The 22,462-nt window shown below is 48.2% G+C and overlaps 1 protein-coding gene across 1 annotated transcript in view; it reads left to right on the top strand.

Moving 5' to 3' along the window:
- The first annotated feature begins 15,559 nt into the window (after positions 1-15,559).
- Positions 15,560-22,462, top strand: part of RASSF4 (Ras association domain family member 4) — a 32,419-nt gene continuing 25,516 nt past the window's right edge. The window contains exon 1 of the mRNA XM_027062572.2: positions 15,560-15,677. The gene's annotated coding sequence lies outside the window, so the exon portion shown is untranslated. The remainder of the gene's footprint in view (positions 15,678-22,462) is intronic.

Raw genomic sequence — 22,462 nt, 5'->3', positions numbered from 1 at the left:
CTCTATGCCATTGATCTGTGCATCTGCCCTTATATTGCCACAATTTTGACCACTGTAACTTTGTAGTAAGTGTGAGACCACAATTCTGACCATGTAACTTTGTAGTAAGTATACTTTGAAACTCAGAAGATTGAACCCCCCAGCTTTGTTCTTTTTTAAGATGGTTTGCCGATTCAAAGTCCCTCATGTTTCCATATGAATTTTAGGATCAACTTGTCAACTTTTGCAAAAAAGCCAGCTGGGGTTTTGATAGGGATTTCATGGACTCTGTAGACCAATTTTGAGAGCATTTCTATCTTTGCAATGTTGTCTTCCACCCAAGAATACATGGTGCCCTCCATATATTTAGATCATCTTCAGTTTCTTTCAACGTTACATGCAAGTTTTGCCTCTCTTTGTTAAAATTATTCCTAAATATTGTATTCTTTTTTTCATGCTTTTGTAAACGGACTGGTTTTCCTTTTTTCTCTAGCTTTATTGAGGTACAATTGACAAAATTATGTATATTTAAGTGTACAAAGTAATGATTTAATATACATATACATTGTAAAATGACTTCCACAGTCAATTAACACATCTATCATCTTTTTAGGAATGTGTCCATTTCACCCAAGTTATCTACTTTGTTGGTGTAATATTGTTCATAATATTACATTATAGTCCCTTTCATTTCTGTAATTTGAGTCTTCTCCTTGTTTTTCTTGGTCCTTCTAACTACAAGACTGTCAATTTTGTTGATTTTTCATTACGGTTTCTATATTCTCTATTTCATGTATTTGTGCTCTAATCTTTCATTTTCTTTCCTCATGCCTACTTTGCATTTGGTTTGCTCTTCTGGTTTCTTCAGGTAGAAGTTAGGTTGTGGATAGGAGATATTTCTTATTTTTCAATGTATGCATTCACAGCCATACATCTGTCTCTGGGCACTGCTCTAGCTGCATCCATCCCATATGATTTAATATGTGGAGTTTTGTTTTGATTCATCTGAAGGTATTTTCTAGCTTCCTTTGACTTCTTTGGCCTGCTTGCCATTTAACAATATGTTATTTAATTTATACATATTCCTTTTTTTTAATTTTTTTTATGTTCATTTATTTCTGAGACAGAGCATGAACAGGGGAGGGGCAGAGAGAGAGGGAGACACAGAATCTGAAACAGGCTGCAGGCTCTGAGCTGTCAGCACAGAGACCGATGAGGAGCTCAAACCCACGGACCGCGAGATATGACCTGAGCCGAAGTCGGTCGCTCAACCGACTGAGCCACCCAGGCGCCCCAAATTTACACATATTCTAATTCAACTCCACCGTGTTTGGAAAACACACTTGGCATGATTTCAATTTTTTTAGTTTTCCTTTGAACGTATTTATAATATCTGCCTTGAAGTCTTTGTTACCAAGTCCTACTTCCAGACCCCCTCAAACACTATGTCTATTGCCTGTGTATCACACGTTCTTTCATTGTATATCTCAAAGATTTGGGTCACAACTGGACATTTTCAATAATATATGATTACCTTGGATACTCGTTCTCCCCCTCCCCAGCCTGTCATCATTTGTCTACTAACTTGGCTGGACCAATTCTGTGAAGTTGATCCGTTTCTCCCATTTGACCTCTTATGTCCTGCTCAGATGTTTTTCCTGTGTTTAACCTTTTTTTAAAAATTTTTTAACATTTATTTATTATTGAGAGACAGAGAGAGACAGAGCATGAGCAGGGGAGGGGCAGAGAGAGGGGGAGACACAGAATCTGAAGCAGGTTCCAGGCTCTGAGCCAGCAGCACAGAGCCCAACGCGGGGCTCGAACTCACAAACTGCAAGATCACGATCTGAGCCGAAGTCAGACATTTGACTGAGCCACCCAGGCGCCCCTCCTTGTGTTTTGTATTTTAGCCTGTTTCTCTAGAAGCCTCCCCTGGGTGAGCATAAGTCCTTTATCAGTTGAAAGTTATGATTAAGTGCCTTTGACCAGTTAGATACTTACCCTTCACTGGTGTGTGTGTGTGTGTGTGTGTGTGTGTGTGTGTGTGAAACTTGGAGACTTCTATCACAGTTCTAGAAATTTACATTTTTCCCCACATTTAGCCAGGGACCAGTAGCTTGGATGTTGCCTCCTGTGTCACTCCTGAGAGAGTCCAAGTTTGGACACAGAAAGCTGTGTGCCGGGCTGTGTGCCTGATAGGCATAAGGGTGACTTTATTTTTGAGCCTGGCTTTCTAGGAATTGCCCCTAGCCTAGTGTTTGGTCAGAAACTGTGCTTAATGAAGCCTCTTGTGTCAGTGAGGCATCTACCATTTGCTGATGGAGCTGTGTGTGAATTGGGGAATGATTTCAAGTCTGCCCTGCCTCCAGTTGATGGCGCCTGAGTAGCTACAGCCTAACAGCAGCACACAGCCCTTCTGAGCCCTTCATCCGCACTGTCTGCTTTCTCCCCAGGGTAAAACATCTGTAGCATTGTGCAGGAGCCAGAGATGGGGACAGAAATCTGCTTCCCCTGAGTGACACCCCTGTTCTACAAGCAGGTACTGAGACGGAGACGCCCTCTGTGTTCTCAGCTTGCCTCTCCCAGTGTGGAGCCTCCATCCTGGGAGTGAGTGGGGTGCGGCAGTTGAGGCCCCAGATTCTCTCCCCGCTGCTCCTGGAGCAGAGCGTTTCCTGCAGCAGTGAGGGCTTCCTGGAAGAAGGGGAGCTTCGGTCATCTTGGCATGGGCCTATTCAGAATAGAACAGAACTTCTGCAACACAGGGCTGTGAGGATGAGAAGTATCAGCATTTTGCACCTTTGGAGACAAAACTGTAACCTAGACGGGGAGCTGGAGGGAGAGGGAGCCCCTGTGTCATTGGCCACACCTGCCCAGAGTGGAGCACCAGCTCCACGAGATAGAACTAAGAGGGGATGAGGGAGTGAGTCATGGTTCAAATGCCATAGACCCTCCCCATTCTCACCAAGATTTAGTGGATACTCTTAAATGAATGTTTCTCCAGTTGCCATATGCCTTTAAGACAATCCCCAGAGATTTTAAATAATTGATACTTACAATTTTCTCCAGTTAAATAGCTGTCTTGTTGGAGAGAGTTCCCCTGAGCTCCTTAAACTGCCAGTCCAGAAGTCTATATCTTAATTTTTTTTTTTTTTTGCCATGATCTTGTTGAAATTGATTGCATGGATGAAAACATTGACCATCAAGTGCGTCAGACCTGAGCTTGAGCCTTAGATCTGCTTTTCACCAGCTACGTGGCCAGAGTTCATAAAACCCCCTTGAGCCCCCACTTCCCCATTTGTGAAGAGGGGATAATAATAGAACCTACTTCCAAGACTTGATTGGTAGTTGGCAGAGATTCAGTAAACATCAGCCCCCTGGCCCCCTTTGAATAGTCCTTTCCTGGAACATGGGAGCCTAAAGCTGCTCTGGTATCCTCCGCTCCCTCTGTGGGGCTGTCAGTCCCACCTAATCCTTTTTTTTTTTTTTTTAAGTTTATTTATTTTTAAGAGAGAGAGAGAGACAGAGCATGAGTGGGAAAGGGGCGGAGAGAGAAGGAGACACAGAATCCAAAGCAGGCTCCAGGCTCTGAGCTGTCAGCACAGAGTCTGACACAGGGCTCCAACCCGGGAGCCACAAGATCATGACCTGAGCTGAAGTCAGAAGCTTTTACCGACTGAGCCACCCAGGCGCCCTCTTTTTTTTTTTTTTTTTTTTTCCCACCTACTCCTTTCAGCTCCGTCTGGAGCCATCCCTTGCAGTGGTATGTTTATCCTAGGAACAAACTTGAGCCTCTTTTCCTTGGATTCTACGCAGTCCCACTCTTCACTGATCTCTCAGAGGAAACATACTCATTAGTAAGTCCAAATGGGAAAACTCCCTGCCTCATCCCCTGCCTGCACAAAAGGTCAAGCCTTCTCTGTAAACTGCTCAGTCATCGAGCCTGCATCTTCCCCCTCGAAGCTCTGGGCTCAGCCAGAGTCTAGACAGCTGCTGGCCTGCTGGTGAAGAGTCAGTTGTTTGACCACCTGGAGACTGAAGGAAATATAAGGCTCTTGGAAGACACAGAGGGACTGTCCCCTTTGGCTGGAAAGGGGGTGCTTCCACGGGATCTGCCGGGCTGGCTATCTTATCATTGTTCTGAGAAGAAGGAAGGACAGATAAGTCAAGACCTTTGTGCAGAAGAGAAGGGGAATTTAAAGAAGCCAAGTGTCATTTAAGTGAAACATGATACTTCCGGTTTCACATTATGACCAGGGTGAAAACAGCTTCATAAAAAGAAGCTTCCAGGAGACCAAAAGTATATTCCCATGGGGCTCTGCTGAGATTTGGGGCCTGAGGGAATTAGGTCATCTCCAAAAAGTCCTGCCATCTGCATAAGGGAGAGGTGCACAGCTGTATGCATTAGCCGGGAGCATTTGCCCAGACTTCAGAACAGGCGCAAGGGAAATCCAATTCTGAGTCTAAAGATAGGCTGTGCGATGTTTTGTGCAGCGTGAGTTTCTGGGAAATTTGCATAATCTCTTAGGACAATGATCTGGGACAGAGGGGAGCATTAGAACCGGAGAAGTATACTGGGAATATACTGGGGCAGCTGCAAGAGCCCCTCCAATGGACTGGTTACCACCTAATTGATACTGAAAGCCTTTGTGAGTCTCAAATCAAATTTCCCTTTAAAGAGAAGGTCACAAGTAAAGTGGATGGGCAATGATTGTGGTGATTCATTTGTCCCTAAACAGCCGCTTCTGTCTGAGGCCGTGCAGGGCTCTGATCGGGATGAGGGTGTGATAGCTCACTGTCATTTCATTTTCCAGTTCCCAGGAAACTCTCTGAGATATTCCTAGGCCTCAGGTCTTGGGTTCCTCTTTCCAGAGTGGAACAGGTTCCTTTCTTGGAAACCAACAGCACCAATATAAACTTAGGACATAGGTTACTAGTGATCAAAGTCAATTTAACCCAACAAATATTCATTAAGCACCTACTGGTGAACCATGCAAATTGCCGGGCTGAAGGGGTGAGTCAGGCATGCTGTCTGATCTCATAGGATGGACCGTGAGCATGGCTGACAAGAGGCAGATATAAACACTACAATGAAATTGCAAACAATATGCCGTGAGACATGAATTCAAAAGGAAATCTATGAAGGTAGATTTGTGTTGAGCTTCAGAAGCAGGACTAGAATATTATCAGGCACATAACTGTCCATCCTGGGACAAGGGAAGCGTGGCCAAGGCCATCAGAGTCCGAAGACTGCAGATGCATTTTCCATCCGTGACAAAGGAGACTTCTGTGCAGCAGAAAGAGCGTAAGGCAAAGAGCAGTATCACCAACAATGACAGTAACAACTGACAGAATTGAGACCTGAGGCTTCAGTGCTTTGCAGAAGGTGAGGAGGCAAGGGACAGGGAGGGATCAAGAGAGTCAGAGACTGGAGAGAACCGGCTGAGGTGCAACACGGCAGAAGGCCAGCTCCCCACTTTGGTGGTGACTGGGTTTACCTCATTTTTCACCCTTGTGCTCACATGCCCGGGCATGGTTTCTATCCCGAGCACAAAGTGCCCTCACCTCAACAGAGTGAGTCTATTCTGCAGCCGCCTTGATGAACTATCCCCACAGTTAGATTCCCTGCAGGTGGTACCAGCTTCCATTCAGAATCGATTTGCCACCTGCTTGGGTGGAAACCTTGGTGACAGTTACTGTGTGACCCAAGCAAAGTCATGGAGTTTATTTGGTTATTAATGTGATTGTTGGCACATCCTATGCAATATGTCTAAATTGAATTATGGTGTCAGGTACAACTATAGACAGGAACGAAGCATGTGTATTATCCATGATCATATGCCATTAAAAAATAATATTCTTGAAAAAAAGAAAAGGAAAGAGAGAGAGAAAGGGAAAAGGAAAGGAAAGGGTCAGATGGGCTCTCTACCCTGTCCCCACACCTGATCAGCATTGGCCTACTCACACTGGAGGGGTGGGGGCACCTTTTGGACTTCCCTCATTGGCTGATGGGCCAGAGCAGAGCCTGGGTGCTATATCCAGCTCTCCTGCATGGCCTGCCTCCAAGCCCATGACAAAAATCCCAGCCTCAGCAGAGTGTCCCCCACCCCATGCAAGAAGGAATAATTAAGTCAATGTCACCTTGACACCCAGGGACACGGTTTAAACACCTGGTCTACCCCTCCAGTTTCTTTCTTGGGGCCCAGATCTCTCGCTGCTCCTCCTTGGTGCACTCCAGTCCCTGGAGGCTCTAAAGGAGGTTAGCAGACAGAGACCAGCCAGTACAGTTGGCTTCCCAAGGCTTCTCACTCCTCTGAGCCTGGAGTTGGCTGGCAACTGGGTGAGGGAGTAGGGAGCTTTCTGGCCTCAGGTGCCCTTGGAACTCTTCATGTCTCCACAGGCATTTTCAGTTCCCATTTTTCTGGCTTGGGTGGCTCCGTTTCTCTAGCTGGAGTTCCTTCACAGTTAACCAGAGCCTCCCACCCACCCACCCCTTACATGACGCTTCACAGAGGAAACTGCTCTCCTGAGCTTCTCTCCAGACTGTTTCCCTGCTTCTCTCCCTTCAAACCCTGCTCACTTGTCACAAGGCAGCAACTTCCCCCACCTCCTCTTCAGCCCCCCTCTTGTGATAGACCTGGGATTAGAGCAGGCATCGCTGGGCTTCTTCCCAGGGGCACTGTTGATCGCTTGCTTGCTGGTAAAGCCTGAATGTTCACGGTCAATCTATCTTCTTCCTCTTGGCCAGCCATGTTTTTTTACCCAGCCAGGCACAGAGGGTCCATCCTGTATAGCACGCCTAATTCTGGCCAATGAGAACTGAGAGAGATGGTCCAGTACCTTCTGGGAAAGGTTTCCTTGCTACGAAAATGAGCTGCACTGGACCATATCTGTTTTCTTCTTCCATCGAATGTAGTCATGTCTGCCAAGAAATGTAAGAACCATTTGCGAATACCAGGCGAAATTAAACCAACCAATATGCTGAAGGTGACAGAGTACAGAGGTAGAAACAACTTTGGTCCTTGAAGATGTCTTTCAGACCTTGACTTAACCTTGGAACCACCCATTCTTGGGCTATTTTACTATATGAGATAATAAAATCCACTTTGTTTGGGTTTTTTATGCCTCACAGCTGAAACCGTCTCAACCCAGAGTGTGGTTTTTCTCTCCCCTTTGCCAGGTTTGCTGGGGAGAAAAGGTCTGATATCACCCCAAACTCTATCTTTACCCGTGGACCAAAACCACGCCCTCTGCCTGCTGTTGTAAATAAAGTTTTATTGGGACTCAGCCATACCATTCATTTCAGATTGCCTACGGCTTGATTTGTGGCAGGAGGAATGGTGTGGTCAACAAATATGAAAATAGTTACTATCTGGCCCTTTACCGAAAATGCCAACTTCTAATTTAGATCCATTAGATAGAGAAGCAAAAGTTCCTCAAAACTTGCCACGGATTATATAGGTACATTAAAACATGAAATCCTTGGGAAAGAAGGCACTGTTAATCCTGAAGAGTCTTGGAATGCCTAGCTTCTGCCACAGATACAAGGCCACAGAGTCTGTCCTGAGAAGGACAAGATGGGGTACAAGGTGTTGATCAATCTCACAGCGTGTGTTGGTTAATTTTATGCGTCCACTTAGCTAAGCCACGGCACCCTGTTACATGGTCAAATACCAGTCTAAAAGTTGCCGTGAAGTTTTTTGTTTGTTTGTTTTGTTTTGAGTAAAGCAGATTACCTTCCTGGAAAACATGATGGGCCTCACGCAGTCAGTTGGCCTTTCAGAAAAGACTGAGGTTTCCCAAGGAAGAAGAAATTTTGCCTCAAGACTGTAACAGAGAACCCCTGGGTGAGGTTTCGGTGTGCTGGCCTGCAGATATTAGACTCAAGACTGCAATATCAACTCTCATCTGAGTCTCCAGCTTGCTGGCCTTCCCCAAAGATTTTGAACTGATCATTCTAATTCTGTCCCAGCTGTAAGGTCGACATCTTATTTATTTTGTTGAGAGGAAGTTTCCAAAGCGAAAAGTCAGAGATGATTCCCAAATGGACACAAGAGTCAAGATGTTTATTATTATATGGCACAATCCTGCCTCCAGCACACAGATCCTGAGTTCACAGTTACAAAGACTGGGAAGAAACCTTGGGTAAGCCGACCCCTGTCATACCAAGAACTAAATAGAGGTGTCTCTGAGGGCAGGTTCAGAGGTGAGGTCAACCCAGCTGAAACATCTTTTTAAACACAACGTTCACAGGTCAAGTCCGGCCAGCTTGCCACTTCTCCGATGAGGATGTCTTATATTCCTTGGGAAACTGCACGCTTGCAAGAAGAGGTAGAGGGGCTGTACTTCCCTCCAGGACACAGCAGGAGCCACAGTCTCCAGCCGGGGAGTCTCCCCAGAGTGCCCTGAGGATGATCTGCTTTGAAATACAAAGCCCAGGAACTGGACAAATGGCCCTTGTCTGGGCAAATGCTCTGTGCTCTCTCAAGGTTCCTTTCTTTTCCATGTCGCAAGTCTCCACTTCCGTTGGCTGTTTAACATCCTGGCTTGAGGGAAGGTTCTAATCGTTGATTAGCTTGCCCCCTTGAATCTCAGTATCTGTCTATTCATAGGAATTCTGGCTCTCAGGCAACACCAGACTCTTTGTAGAGGGAAATCCTTAAGAAATTATACTTTGAGAAACCGTCCTTCTGTAAATCCTCCTGCCCTTGTAGTGTTTCATGCCATGTCCAGCAAACAGTCTTGCCATTTGTTAAATGAGTCAAAATATTGCACAGCATAAAGTCATTTATTAAAATTCTAGTTCCATTGAAAATGCAACTTATTCAGGCATCTTGCATTGCCATAGTTATTTTCATGTTATTTCTGAGATATTAGCAACTCATGGCCATTACGGAGTTCACTCATAAAAATTGAGTTTCTGGCAGCCCCACATTGTCAGCATCCCCCAGATCCCCCAGGAGCATAGCCCAAGTAGAAGGTGGCAAAGTGTATGAAGTGTGGGTGCATGGGGGGTCACATAGATCTACAGGAGGCTCAAGAAGACAAGGAAAGCCTAAGGAAATGGAAAGCTGTGCCTTCTAAATTTTTTTTTTACATTTATTTATTTTTTAGAGACAGAGTACTGGTCAGGGAGGGATAGAGACAGAGGGAGACAGAATCTGAGCCAGGCTCCAGGCTCTGAGCTGTCAGCACAGAGCCCGGCACAGGGCTCGAACCCACAAACCGTGAGATCATGATCTGAGCTGAAGTCAGATGCTTAATTGACTGAGCCACCCAGGCGCCCTGAAAGATGTGCCTTCTAAAGAAGTACATCTTCTGATCTGTACTGTTGGATGAGCCAAAATCATATATATGTATATATATCCAATGTCAGGAACCTAGGGAGGAGAAGGTGAAGGGAAAGACCTTTGACTCATTACAAACCAGACTTATTTATGCTCTCTGACTATGGATGTTCATGCCACCCTTGTCTTCACATATGTCTTTTTTTTTTAAGATTTTTTAAAAATTTATTTATTCATTTTGAGAGAGAGAGAGCGTGTGTGTGTGCAACTAGGGGAGGGGCAGAGAGAGAATCCCAAGCATTCTCCACACTGTCAGCACAGAGCCCGATGCAGGGTTGGATCTCACAATTGTGAGATCATGCCCTGAGCCGAGATCAAGAGTTGGACATCTAACGGACAGAGCCACCCAGGTGCCCCCTCTTTGGAACAGACCTAGGGACGGTGACATCTTTTTCTCAAGACCCAGTAGAGAAAGGTCTTGAGCTAAGCAGATATTTTTCCCCAAAAGGAAGTTTCAGCAGCAATTTTTAGCTATCCCCTTTTTAAATTTTTTTTTTAATCTTTATTTATTTTTGAGAGAGAGATAGAGTGCGAGCGGGGGAGGAACAGAGAGAGAGGGAGACACAGAATCTGAAACACGCTCCAGGCTCCGAGGCGTCAGCACAGAGCCCAATGTGAGGCTCGAACTCACAAACCATGAGATCATGACCTGAGCAGAAGTCGGCCGCCCAACCAACTGAGCAACCCAGGCACCCCTAGCTATCACCTTTTAAAGCAAGCTCTCTTCGGGGTTCCTTGGTGGCACAGTCAGTTGAGCGGCTGACTTTGGCCCAAGTCGTGATCTCGCAGTTCACAAGTTGGAGCCTCAAGTCAGGCTCTTTGTTGACAGCTCAGAGCCTGAGGCCTGCTTCGGACTCTATGTCTGTCTCTCTCTGCCCCTCCATGGCTTGTGCTGTGTCTCTCTCTCAAAAATAAAAACACTTTTTAAAAATTTAAAGTAAGCTCTCTCCATCCCAGGAAACCCTGTGCCTAAGCACTTATTAGTTCTGCAACATCGGATACAAAGTTTCTTCAAAGCATAACCATAACAAACAATAAGTAGTATATAAATTGAATGCATGTGTGTGTACATGTATAGGTACGAATGTGTCTGTGTAAGAAGGCAATTATGTGGCACCCATTATGCAAAGTTATGTCCATTTGGAGAATAAATTCTCATTTTCAGTCTGCCTCTAGCATGGGTTAAAGAGTTCCATATATTAACCTGAAGTTGTTATTGGTATGCTAACAAATGGAGTTAATGAAAACCATTTCACATAGGAAGGATGGGTAGATGGTATGCAGATTGAGAAATCATCTGAAAACTGATGGCAAATCCTTCTATGTGTTAAGATCATGCAACGGATGACCTCCCTGCTCAAGGATTCCATCACACCAAGTGGTGCAAGGAGCATTCTGTAAGTGGCCTCTTCCTGCTGGTGGGTTTAATAAAATGGAGCCCATTAAAGGCAAAGAAAAGTTGCTTGGTTTAAACTGGATCTCACAGATCTCAAACAAGTGCAATCATCCAATTGTTTCCTAAAGAATATACATTCGAAATCGTGAAGACTTTGAAAAAGTGCCTTTAAAAATCACTTGTTCTGAATCTTAGGGAGAGAAAGGGGGGAAAAAGTCCTACGAAGTCATCCCTAAAAGGCCTTAGTTAGTTAACTAGCAATTTTAATGCAAATTCACCTTTACTGTTTTAAGGGAATGGCCTTGAAAGTGATCCTCATTATTAATAGCATTTATGTCCAATTACATAAACCTATATTTCAAGACTCAGAGAAATCTAAATTGCATCTCGACAACATGTGATTATGCCCAGGCATTTTCACAACTTGCCTCTCAAAGCACCAGAGGGAAGAAGGCAATTCCTCACTCTTTCTTGCCTTAGCTGATGCAATAAGTCACATGTGTTTTATCAGACTCGGGCTCCTGTACACTTACCCCCTTGAAAATCAAACACAAATTTGTTCTTTGTGGCTCTTTCTTGACTAAAAATGTTGGATCCATTTGTGTTTGTTTCCATGTGGCTTTTTACAGATCTTACAAGTTAGTTTGTACTGTTCACAAAATAATGACTTCTCCAAAGACTTTCTGATGCAGGAACACTATAAAACGTGAAACTAAACTAAACTAAACTAAACTAAACTAAACTAAACTAAAATAAAATAAAATAAATAAAAAAACGTGAAACTGCCCCAGGTGAACAGGATAATGCCCTGGTCCTTAATGGACTTTCAAAGGCCCCCTTTCCTGGGGCCATGTGCTAGGGTAAGAAGACTTGCAGAAACTTCTGTGTGGCCTCAGCTCCCCTGAGGCCCAATCTTCCAACAGAGTAGATGTGGCTTTACCCCCACTCCTTGGTGGCACAAACACAGTGTCCCAGACCCAGATTCTTTATTCACTTTACTCACCATGTCCCCTTGGATGGGCAATTGAGCTTCCTTGAATCTGTTTTCTAATCTGAATCTGGCAGAAAAGCGGAAAAAAATCATATGCCAGATATTGATTAAACACTACCACATTCTAGAGTCAGTATCTTAGAAAACAGAATCAGTCTTCCTCCCTCAAGGAGCTCATGGTAAAGAAATGAAACATACAGCTTGCCAGAGAGTAGTACATGTGAGCCAGTGAGGAGCATTGTGGTTAGGGGACCAGGAAAGACCTCAAAGGGAAGGTGATTTGTGAGTAAAGACCTGAAGGAGGTGAAGGAACAAACCCTGTGGACCTGTGGAGGCAGAGCCTTCCAGGCTGAGGAAACAGCAAGTGCAAAGGCCCTGTGGTGGGAGTAGACCTATGCAGGAAAAAGAGTATGACCAGAGCAGAGAGAAGGAGGGGAAGTAGGAGATGAGGTCAGAGAGGCAATAAAGGGGGCAAGATCATCTAAGAAAAGAGGTAGAAAACAACAGCCTAGGGTCACATGACCTGCCACCTGTTTTTGTAAATAGTCTTATTTGAACCACAACCAAGCAGAGTTAAGTAGTTGCAACACAGGCTATTTAGCCCACAAAGCCCAAAATATTTAATATCTGTCCTTTTACAGAAAACACTTGGGAGTCTCCAGTTTAAACAAATAGGTTTATTGTTCTCCATGACAGGTCTAGAGTGGGCAGTGCAGGCAAGGTGCAGAAGCCCCATGATGTTAATAAGGCCCAGACTCTTTTTATCTTTATGGTCCACTAGTCTTAGCCTATGGATGTGTTTCATCATGTTCTCAAAATAGTTGTCAGTGCTCCAGAAATAGCACATTCTATCCACATCTGAGATAGAAAGGCAGGTGAAAGAGGTATCGGTTCCTTCTACTAGGAAAGCAAAAGTTGACTTCACCCCCACCCCCGGAATGCTTTTCCCTGTCTCTTTGCCCAGAAGTAGGTCATATGGCCCTTCTAGCTTCAAAGGAAGTTGGGAAAGCCACGGAAAGGACCGTCAAGATTGACTTAGTCACTTTCAAACTTTTTTGACCATAACCCACAGTGAGAAACATGTCATATCATAGCCTAATGCACGTAACTGAAATACTGCAAACAAAAGTTTCCTAAGAGGCAACTTACATTTACGTTGTGTGCTGTAAACTGATATTTTCTCTTCCAGTGTTTTAAATATGAGTCACATCATCTACTCACTTAATTTCATCACCCACCGTGGGGATGGTGCCAAGTGCCTTATGAAAAATGCAGTGGTCACAATCCGTCACTAGGGGCTGGCACAGCTCTGCTCCAAAAAGTTCCTGGCTCTCCCTCTCTCTCTCAACTTTCTTCCTTTTCCATTCCTTTACTTCCTTCCTCTCTTTTCTCCAAAGAAGAGAATGGATAATGGATTGGCAACTAACAATAGCCACAACACCCACCATAAGTGAGCTGGAGACCAAATACAGTTTCATTGAATACTGAGTGAAAGGAGAAGGTGATCATCCTTCTGAAGGAACTGAGGACCCTGATGACGGACACTTGTCTTCCATGTAAAATCCAGGTGGAAACACCTATTCCCCAGGGGGTGTCGAGGGGATTGTGTGGGGTCCCCGATGTATAGCACTAGCACAGTGCCTGACACACAGTGGGAATGCAAGACACATCAGGTTGCTTCCTCAAATGCAATCATCTCTCCAGACCGGTCCTGGCCCTGGACACAGAATCAACCAGATAAGAGAGAATGATTCATTCTCAAGGGCTGGAAAGTCCCAGGGAAATTGCATGTTACCCTGGTGCTGTGCTTACTTATCCTATTGGGCACAGGATGAATACTCACAGGTTAAGGGCTATGTTGAATTTTGCCCACTGTTTTTGTCTGTTTTGTTACATAATTGTTTTCCAAGTTAGCTATCATACTGTGTGGTCTTGGTTTCAGTAGTAGAACCCAATGATTCATCTGTTACGTATGACACCCAGTGCTCATCCCAAGTGCCCTCCTTAATGCTCATCACCCATTCAGCTCATCCCCCTACGTCCCCACCCCACCCCCATCAGCCCTCAGTTTGTTCTCAGTATGTAAGAGTCTCTTATGGTTTGCTTCCCTCTCTATTTTTATTATATTTTTCCTTCCCTTACCCTATGTGCATCTGTTAAATCTCTCAAATCCCCCATATCAGTGAAATCCTATGGTATCTGTCTTTCTCTGACGGACCTATTTCACTTAGCATAATACCCTCCAGTTCCATCCACGATATTGCAAATAGCAAGATTTTATTCTTTTTCATCGTCAAGTAGTATTCCATTGCGTGGTGTGGTGTGTGTGTGTGTGTGTGTGTGTGTGCCACATCTTCTTAATCCATTCCTCAGTTGATGGACACTTGTTGCTCACTGTTTTTGAAAATTTTGCAGAAGCACCAGTTACTGGCCTTAGCTCTGATGACCAGGACTTTTGGCTATGCAGGAGTGGAAGTCCCTGACCACAGGCCCTAAGCTGGCAGAGGATGGGCCATTCTCCATGAACTCATGCAAGGGCAAAGGTGAAGTATTTCTGGTCATCTTTAGCCCCCTCAATTTTGCAAGTGGGGAAATTGAGGCCCTGAGCAGTTGCAACACGGCAAGCTCGTGCAGGAAATAGACAGCAGAGCCGATCTCTTGACCCCAAATCCAGCAGCAATAATTAACACAGCCCCTCTCAAGAGGGGTCCAAAGGGCCCATAAATTCAAATCCCAGGCTGAATATACCCGCATTTTTCTAGAAGGTACGTATCAGGTTCTAAAATGGACATCTGTTTCTACAAAGTTAGGAACCACAGATTGAATGACACTAAAATGATTCGTGTTGAGAGTTCAAGAGAAGAGGTCTGGAGGTCAGGACTAGGGATGGTGATATAAAACAGAAACTGCAAATGTTTCCATCAGCCTCTTCCCCACCCCACCCCCACCCCCACCCCCTCCATACCCCAGAAACAATGAGCTTCTGAGTTCTCTAAAAGGCCTGTGTGTGCTTTTGTCCCCTCTGCCTCTGTGCAAGCAAATCCCCATCCGGTAGGCGGTGATTGGGAGAGAAGTTTATCTCCTTTTTTTTTTTTTTAAGTTTATTTTTATTTTGAGAGAGAGAGAGACAGAGAGAGAGACAGAGCACACAGGCACACACCAGCAGGGGAGTGGCAAAAAAAAGACAGAGAATCCCAAGCACGCTCCCCACCGTCAGCACAGAGCCCAACGCAGGCCTCCATCACAGGAGCCATGAGAACAGGACCTGAGCGGAAATCAAGAGTGGACGATTAATTGGCTGAGCCACCCAGGGGCCCCGAGAAGTTTACCTCCTCTTTACCATCGGATCGCATTTCTTAAACTCAGAATGAGTTCTAAGAGGCCACACCAAACAGTAGGACCACACACAGGTGCCCCTTGAGCAAAAAAGATGACAACGGCCTGGCTTTAACTGATAACATCCTCCCCAGTGCACACTAGAAATTTTGGTACCCACGAAGTGGCCTTTGTTGGAAACCCAAGGGTCCTGATCACCCAAGGGTCCCAGACTCCGCCCACGCACCGGACCCTCCCAGCAGAGTCGGGACTGCTTCCTCCAAGCGTCTCAGGGCGCCCTCGTCGTGACGCGGGGCCACCTCTGCGGCCTGAGTCCCCGAACCTTCTTCGCTGCGTCTCGGGCACCGCCCGAAGCCCACCCTCCCCTGTGTGCCCGGGGCGGGGCGGGACGGACGCGGCGGCGCCATTGGCCTGCGCGAGGCGAGAGGCGGGGAGAGGCGGGGAGAGGCGGGGAGAGGCGGGGAGGGGCGGGGCGCAGAGGGACACATGGAGCGGGCCATTGGCCGGGCGAGGGGCGGGCCCTACGCGCTAAGCCCCAGGGAACTGGGGCAGCAAGCGCTGCCTACACAGCTCGAGTGCCGGCGAGGGCACAGCACGGGCAGCGGCTTCTGGACGGCGCGGTGAGCGGACGGTGAGTGATGCAGAGGCAGGAGAGTTTGGGGGCATCCACGGAGCACCGTCACCCCCGTCCCCGAGCCCAAGACCGCCCCCAACCATGGGCTCTGGAGCCTGGGCACCGGTGCCCCTTGGCTGCCGCGTGCAGAGTTCCCTCCCCCTGCCAGCCTGGCGCAGCCCCGGCCATTGCTGAGAGTGGGCACTGCGCCAGGCACCTTCTCCAGAGGGAAGGCACCTCAGGGGCTCAAACCTGAGCTCGATGGGTGAGAGCGGCCGCAGGCTACACTTTTGCCCAGTTTGCCTCTCATCTTAGGCAATATCCTAGAAGCATTGATCTTAGTTGTGGGGAGAGGCTCCAAGAGGCTCTGGCACAACTCTCGGATTTCACAGATGGAAAACCGGCGCCGAGATAATAGCAGAAGGAGGGGCTTGCCTCACCACGCCATTTACAGAGGATTTGCCTTGTTCCCAGACCTGTGCAAAGGTCATTAGCACAATACGGCACCTACTTCTCACAGCCCTGATACTTTCATTTTCCCCATTTTCAGATGAGAAAACTGAGGCATGGCGAGTTATGGCACTGTCCAGTTTCACCCAGATGAGTCAGTGGTTGAGACAGGATTTGAACTCAGACTTTGTTGGGCCAGGTCTCATTCATTTCAGCAGCTGACTTCAGAGCTCACCCTGCCCACCATCCTATTCCAACCCCCACCCCCCACCCCTCGCCGCTCCAGCTCCTGACACTCACTCAATCAGGCCCTTCTAATCCCCAAGAGATGCTTCAGTGTTTTTACAATGGGGCACAGCCCTGTGGGAGGGAGAGCCTCCTCCCACACCAGGATCAGTGCAGGGTTAGTGCTGGTCAGTGCTTTCTTAAAACACTGTAAGGAAAGCTTTAGTAAACTCACTTCATAAGCAAATTAAATAAAGTCCCAGCAAGTGGGACTAGGATTCTGGAATTTGAACCCAGGCAGGTTAGACTCCAAAGCCTCACACTTGCACTGGCAGAAGAAACCCTTCGTAGCTTCTCTATGGTTTAACTGCTCAGGGTACAGTCAAGATTTGTTGCCTTGCCAGTAGCCATGATTTAAAAAAAAGATACCCGCAGTGAATTGGTAGAACTGACAGGTTAATGCAGGTCTGCTTGCCTCCTGCTCTCCAGTATAATCCCTGAGCTGCTACCACCAGGGTGAGAGGTGTGAAAGGGAGGAAGGGAGGAAGGAGAGACTGAGGGAGAGGAGAGAAGGGGGGGGGGGGGAGAAGGGGAAGGGTGAGAAGAGAAGATGAACCGCATTAAACTTAAGTCGAAACATTTCTGGCTGGAAGTTGTAATGGGGTGTGGTTCAGCTCTCTGTCGGTGGTGAAATGTATTTTCAGCAGTTCTTGTCATCATTCTCTGTGTGGGTAGTGCTGGTGGTTCGACTTGACAGCGAAAATGAGGTTGACGCTACTGATGAAACAGCCCCTGTGAAAGTGGGAAGGGAGGCCATATTTCCACCCTGAGACTCCGGTGGGTGGCCTGGAGGTCGAGAACAGAGTGAAGGTCCAGGGTCCCCCTGGGTCAAGGTCACCTGGACAATGACAGAGAACAAAGGACGTGAACAGAACTCAGCATGTCTCAGTTCAGATCCTGTAAGTGCGAAGCCTCACGGGGAGACCCTGACCAGGAGGTCTACCGGAAGGCACTCTGGACTGGGCCTCTGGGGACCTGGGCCCTGGTTTTGAGAGCAAACTCAGCCATATGTCCTTGCTCACAGCCACTCCAGGGAAGGACTGACACCCTCTTTGAGTCCCTTGTCCCCATCTCCAGAGCACACCCCGTTATGCCCTATCATGAGAGCTTCAGTTTATTATGGGTGAGCCTGCTGTGAGGCCCATCTTATAGCAGTCAGTGATTCAACTAATGAGGGGCCTGAGGCTGAGAGAGGGAACGGGACTTGGCCTCAGGTCACACAGCTGAAGAATCACAGAGCAGAGCTTGAAACCCGGATCCTTATAAAGGTTGGGTTGTTATCTGGTCACAGAGTACAGTGAAGGAAGGGTTTTGGAATTGTTTTCAAGTAAATTAAAACCAAATAGAAAGCAGCTTCACTTCCCAGAGCTTCTGCTCTAGTGAAAGGGGAACTTATAGTTTGCTCAGTTTTCTTTTCTGGCTGTCTGACCTCCTTCCCCAGGAGGCACTGCTGAGGGAGAGATTTGGAACCCCTTCCCCTTGCCCTGCCTGACTTTGGGGGATGGGAGCAGGGAGGCCATGCAGCCCCATAGCTGCAGAGCTGGGAAGAGCCCTGAAGATGCTCTAGATCAGCTGCCGGTACAATCCTGGTTAAACTGAGGCCCAAGGGCTGGCACAACGTGGTGACGTCACATGCCACATGGACGCTGCAGCGAAACCCACACCCAGACTTCTCTCTGGGATGCCCCTTTGCCTCCTCCCTCTTGCTGTGACACGTTTCAGCACAGTTCTTAACCTGGGCTCTGGGAATCCAGGGGCACATGAATAGGGACTTCCCAAGGCCCCTGCGGTAGTATGCAAATTTGGTGCACACACTTGCACACTCATGCACACATGTGCATTTTTCTGGGGAGTGTGTGTTATTTCAAGAGATTCCAAAGGGCTCAATGGCCCAGAAGATTCTGAGCCCCACTATGTGTCACAAGAAACCACCTCCAGCAACTGCCCTTGGCACACAGGCCTGGTGCAGTAGATAGCAGGGGTGGGGGAAGCCACAGAGGGCACCCGGTGTGGCCCAACAGCAGCTGGCACTGAACCCTTGGAGGGCTTGCCCCCACACCCCCCCCCCGCACCTCTGGCCCCAGACACTCAGGCTATTGGTCATTCTGAGCACCTGTCTGGCCCAAAAAGCATGGCTGAGGGGATTCCTGCTTCCATAGACACCCTCTTCCATAGGCAAGGAAGGGTCCCACATGGCCAAGTGTGTGTGAGAGAGCGAGCAGGAGGGTCGGAAATGGCTTTCTTGCCTCGAGCTGCCGTGCCTCAAGAGCAAGAGCAGAAGCCCAAAATCCTGCCACAGGGGGCTGGGTGAGCACTGCCTGTGCGCTCGGGTGAGAAGCCTAAGGAAGGCCAGCCTACGTGTGGACAGAGGGCCAGGCTCTTCAGAGGAAGGGCGATGGTGTCAGGGAGACCCGGGTGCCAGAATGGGCTCAGGGAGACCTGTTGGTGGGAGCCCAGGAGGCGGGAGGATGCAGTAAAGGCGAGTTGGGGTCCGTGAGTCAGCCCAGGAGAAGGCAGTGAGTGGAGTGGCTGCTGTCTCTGCGGCCACCTCTCCTGCCCTCCCTCAGCCACCATCACCACCATCTGGAGTGCGCACAGTGTCCTCCTGGGACCTCCCTCCCAGCTACCGTGCTGAGGCAAGGAGGGCTGTGGCTGAGCCAGCGGGCAGATGGCGGCAGAGGGAGGGGGGTGGACAGCCATGGATATGGAGGGGAAGGTAAGGACAGCAGTGTGGAGGGGCGGGGGGCAGCAGCTGCTGAGTCGCTGTCTGCTGTCTGCATCCCAACAACTGGCTTTCTCAGCAAAAATGTGTCGCTGAGGGGCAGCCCGTGTGCGACCAGACGTCCTCTCGGAGGCAGCTGGTACCAGCAGGCACTGCAGCTTCCTCCGTGGCCAAGCTCCGCCACTTGCTGGCTGACAGGTGCAGGGGGGTTGGGAGGGGGGCCCTTTAAGGCCTCTTCTTTCCAGTGCCCCCTGGTGCCCCTGGCTGGTCATGGGCTACTGAGTGGAGTACATCGGCTTCCCGGGAATGCGAGGCAGTGTCCCTGCACCTGCCCTCTCTCTCGGAGCCTGCCTCCTTCTGGCAGGAGCATCCTGGGCCCCACACCTCTGTCCTCCTTTCTTTTGCTTCCCGCGTCGCTTTATTTACACATTGGATTGTAATCATGCCTAAATAAGAGAATAATCATAACTTGAGGAAGCGTTAGAACAGAGGTTACCAAGCCCCCAGATCTCACAGACATCCCCGGAGCATTTTAATTTGGATAGTGACGCATTGACCATTTTGCCAAGTGAGGACAATGACCATCTATTTTTGCCATCATTTCAGGAAAAGAGAGGGCATTGTAAGAGGGAAAAGTAGGCAGCACAGAGTCGTGAAAGAAAAGGCTTTCAAATGTACTCAGTTGGCTTCTTGGAAACCCCACTCGCTTAGCCTTTCTTTCCCCTTTGGCCCTGGCCAGTAGGAATCGGGCTGTCATGGTGACCCAAAGGGCCACAAAGCTGCCTTCTTCTGTGATAACTGGCTCCATGACCACAAACAAGGGAGAGATGGGCCAAGCCTAGCAGTTGTAAAGGCTTCAGTGTCCTTTGTCCCAAACCAAAGGCCAGAGACAATAGCAAGGGCAGGCTGTGGTGCCTGCTGTCCTCAGCAGCCCCTCTGCATGGCTGACGGAGCAGCCACTGAAGTGGAAAGCAAAAACAGTTCACTGCTTGTTCACTGGGGACAGGTAGGTAACCATGGCTGGCAGGTCGCCCCGGGGGCCCTTCTCTGGGGGACAAGGAGCCCTGGCTGCTGTATGAGTCTCTGGTTGGGAACAGAGCCTAGTCTGGCCTGGGGAAGAAAACCTGGAGACCAGAGCTGTGTGCCCTGGGGCCCTGGGGGAGGGGTGGAGGCCAGGACAAAGAGGGCTGGATCCCAGGGCTAGAGGGTTGGCCTGCCCAGCTGCATCTGTCACTCTGGTTTTTGGACTGCGCCAGGGGTGGCAGGCCAGCCCCAGCCCGTCCTCTCCCCCGCTCCAGCTTCAACCAAAGTAACCTTGCTTTTTTTTTTTTTTTTAAGATTTTTATTTTTAAAAATTTTAAATGTGTATTTATTTTTGAGAGTGAGAACAGGAGAGGGGCAGAGAGAGAAAGGGAGACAGAGGATCCAAAGCAGGCTCTGTGCTCACAGCAGAGAGCCTGATGCAGGGCGTGTACTCATGAACCACGAGATCATGAGCTGAGCCCAAGTTGGATGCTTAACCGACTGAGCCACCTAGGCACCCCACAAAGTAGCTTTGCTATAATCCATTTGTGCGTTGGACTTCTGCCTGTAAATATGAGATTGTGCTTTTTATTAAAGGTTGAAAAGCACTCCACTAAGAGATTCGCTAAGGCCGTGTCCAGTGCACGAAGAGAGTGAATATTTAAAAAGGGGCAGTTTCAGGAACATGTTCCAAACAGAGAGGGATCTCTGTTTGCTTTCTTCCTGTTGCTCTCTTTCTCCCTCCCTTGCAACTCTCTCATTCGGCACTTATCTCTAGGGCACCTCTAAGGTGCATGTACACCTCACTTTAGAGCTCTACAAGACACTGGGCTTATCAAAATGAATGAAAATCATCTCAACATTCAGTCTGGTAAAGAACGCACAAAGGCACAGTGTTCAGATTTGGAGTGGAGATCTTATGAGTGACCGCAAGCTCAGGTCTGGAACTCAGGGAGGTGGAGACATTGTCTCCTCCGGGTGGAAGGGTGGACATGTGAGAATCAGACAGATGATGCATATCAGAAGTCCGTCATTCTCTCAAAGAAGATACTGTTTCTCTAGGGGGCAAGGTTCCCGCCACATAAGGTTCAGACCCAGCCCAGCAAGTTGGAAGAGACCCCCTTTGTTGAAGTGGGCCTTTTATTGCCTACCTCCAGCCTTGCTCACTCATTTCCAGCCCTCCCCTGGGACAGTGTACAACCCCATTCTCCATTCCTGCCGAGCTAAGGTATTTACTTTATGGGCTGCCTTCCCCCTTCCTTCTTCACTTGACCACCTATAATCCAGGACCCTTCTCCACTTTCCCCCTGACCCCATCCCCCCGCTGATGCCACCTGACTCCGGCTAGAGCCGCTCAGCCTGTTGGTCATGTCCTTTTAAAAAGCAGATTCTGGAGGGCAAAGTTCTCCTGAAAGCCAGTGCTTGGAAGGTTTCATGTGTTACTTTGTACCGTGCTTTGCAAATAATATTATACAGAGCCCTAGGCAAAGCCCTGGATGGGGGGTCCCGGCCACCCACCTCACTGTCAACCCAAGCAGCCCCATTTAATCTGATTTGCATAAATATTCCATGTGAACAAAGTTCAGTGGAACCAGGCTTCCATTTCATCTTGGCCTAGAAAGCGTTTGGCGGAGGGGCGCCTGGGTGGCTCAGTTAGTTAAGTGTCCGACTTCATCTCAGGTCATGATCTCGCGGTTTGTGGATTCGAGCCCCGCGTCGGGCTCTGTGCTGACAGCTCGGAGCCTGGAGCCTGCTTCGGATTCTGTATTTCCGTCTCTCTTTGCCCCTCCCCCACTTGTGCTCTCTATCAAAAATAAAATGTAAAAAAAAAAAATCACGGGGGGGGGGCATGGTGGGGTGCAGGACAGCATTTCCTACGTAACCATTTGAATGTTTTTGCCGTTTTAAGAATTCAGAACTCTTGTTGGGGAAGCCTGGGAGGTAGGGTACGAAGAGCTTCCGTTTGTCCCGTAGATTACACAGTAGGGGCTGGTTGTGCAGAGGGGCGGCTGCTGACGAGTTTGCAACAACCAGCCCTGGTCTGTGTTGCCTGGGTGCTCACTCAGAGGGGCTGTTGTCCAGGAGCCTGTGGCCCTGGGTCCCTGAGGGTCACGGCTCCTCCCCAGCCAGTCCTCTCTGCCCTTCCCGACCCCATTCCCACTCTTCTGGCCAGAGCCAGGGCCCATTCTTAACCTTGCCCGTTGATCATTTCAAGACACCTCTGTTTCCTGTGCGGCACCCAGGGAGAACATGCTCCACAAGCCCCACTTGTATATTTGGCAGATTAACTTGACATTATCATAAAAAAAATTAAAATTAAAAA

This window comes from Acinonyx jubatus, chromosome D2, assembly GCF_027475565.1.
Source record: "Acinonyx jubatus isolate Ajub_Pintada_27869175 chromosome D2, VMU_Ajub_asm_v1.0, whole genome shotgun sequence".
Lineage (NCBI taxonomy): Eukaryota > Metazoa > Chordata > Mammalia > Carnivora > Felidae > Acinonyx > Acinonyx jubatus.
This window is presented reverse-complemented; position numbering and strand designations above follow the sequence as displayed.